Consider the following 2,207-nt stretch of genomic DNA (forward strand, 5'->3'; position numbering starts at 1 on the left):
GCAGCTGCTGTCCAGGAGGAAGAGGAGGGAGAGACGTGACCTCCGTGACCCCCAGGGGAAACGTCTCTGACCGATCCAGTCTTCACGTCTTCCTCTCCGTCTGCAGAGCGATARAAACATTTCCTGTCTGGTTTATTRAAGATCCATAAGAATGAAAGCAGATCTGCTGACTTTCCCAAAGCGAAACCAACCAATAAAAATGTTTCAGTCACAGTTACTTTCTGTTCTGTTGKCCAGGKTTTTACTGCTGTTGTGGTCAGGGGCCGATCAAAGTCATTTTRAGGRCCACAAATGGCCCCCGGGCCACACTTTGGACTCTTGTTGTTGAAAAAGAAGAGAAAAGAGCAGAAATGTTAAAAATAATCACAATTTGGCTTCAATACCAACATTAGTGTGTTGAAATATTAAAGAGAAAGATTCTCCAAACAGATGAAAGTTTAACGACGCGTCAATATTCACAACATTTATCCTGAAAACCTTCGTCTGCTGGATGAACTGCAGCTCAGAGGAAGATCAGTGCTAACAAAACCAGCTGCGCTAACCGTGAAGCGCTAATCTTAAACGCAAGTTCTGCTAACACTTTGGCGCTAAGCCATCACGGTATTGATGGAATGCTAATGCTAACGTGCTAAAGTTTAGGAAGATCATTACTGTTGCTGACGATATAATCACCAATAATGTAAAATAGATTTCTGATGTGAGGAAGTTTTTATCGGCTGCTGATCTGCGGATCATAAACGGTCTGATTTTCATACGTGATGCAGACGCTGCCAGCGTTGTSTCATGTCTGCAGCATTCCTCTCATTCCTGTCCGGCTGCTCGGGGCGCAGGAATGCATGGCAGGGCCAACACCCAGAAAACCGTCATGCAGCAGCAGAAACACCAGCAGCTGCTGCAGCACCAGCAGCTCTTGGAGGGACAGAGAATGGTTAATGCAGAGGCTCTGCTGCAGACTGTGATGTGGAAAGTAGACGTTTGGTTTGCACACAGTTTAACAGGCCTGCAGGGAGATGCAGGGAGATCTGCAGAGAGACACCCAGACTGAGTCTGAGACAGAAAAAAAACTGAGCAGACTGGAGATTAAAATATCTGTTAAAGCAAATGATTCCTGGGAGAAGCCTGCCGGTGGAAACACCTCTCAGACGCCTGAATCACTGTCTGTAAATGCTGTGTAGGAGTCAGACTGTGTGAATCCGGTCTGCAGCGTCTGTGTGGTCCCCCTCCGGTTTCTGCAGCGACGGATTAAAGTCTGGAGTTTGGGTTTACCGCACGTCTGGAGCCAGAGCAGCTTGATTTAAGCGCAGACGGGTGGAGCCATTGTGGAGCGGAGCTGGAACAAACGAGCAGGTCGCCGCGCGGCAGGCGCAGAGTTTAATAAAACCGTTTCTGTTTCTGCCAGTTGATCCAGTTCAGCTCTTTTCTGGGCTTCTTCACTTGTTCTGTGTAAGAAATGCTTCAAATTCTTTTCTGCAGATCTAGCTGGACGAAAAATTGTTCAGTTTATCACGATAAACGATGATATCATATGTTCATTAATGCACTTTAAACTGTGACGAGAGTTTAACGCTGGAACTGGAAAACATTTTAAATATCCAAAACAAATAAAATGAACATGAAGAATTGGAGCAGCTGAGACTAAACGACAAACGGAAGAGAAAACGATGAATCGTGCAAATGGAAATTATTGATCTCGTTTAAATTTAATCATGATTATTTGATTTATTGCTAATTTTGTCAGGTTTCACTGCTGAGCTGTTTTCTTTGAGTTTTGCATCTAATTTGCATAAAGACGGAGTTGAAACGTCTCGGTTCTGCAGCAGCACCGGGACGGTTTCACTGCGCCTGCCCGGGGTGACCTCTGACCTCTGACTGCTGCTTGTTTTCCTCTGTGCTCAGATCATTTGGATCATTTTATGCTGCTTTTGGTAACTGCACTGTGTTTTATGTTGTGATTTTTCCCTTTTTACTATGAAATTCTTAACTTTTTAATGCATCACTGCAGGAGTACAGAGTGCATGAAACAGAAAACTTTATAATTTACTGATGTCCTGCATGATTTCTGGTCAAATGAGCAACATTATCACTAGCGTTAGCACTGTGCTAACCTTGCGGCTAGCGCTGCACACTGAGCGGCCAGAAGAGAAGAAACCAACAGCTGGATGAAACGACAGAAACGTGTCTCCAGGAGCAGAAAAGTTCAGATTTGA

This window comes from Poecilia reticulata, linkage group LG4 (genome assembly GCF_000633615.1).
Source record: "Poecilia reticulata strain Guanapo linkage group LG4, Guppy_female_1.0+MT, whole genome shotgun sequence".
Taxonomy (NCBI): Eukaryota; Metazoa; Chordata; class Actinopteri; order Cyprinodontiformes; family Poeciliidae; genus Poecilia; species Poecilia reticulata.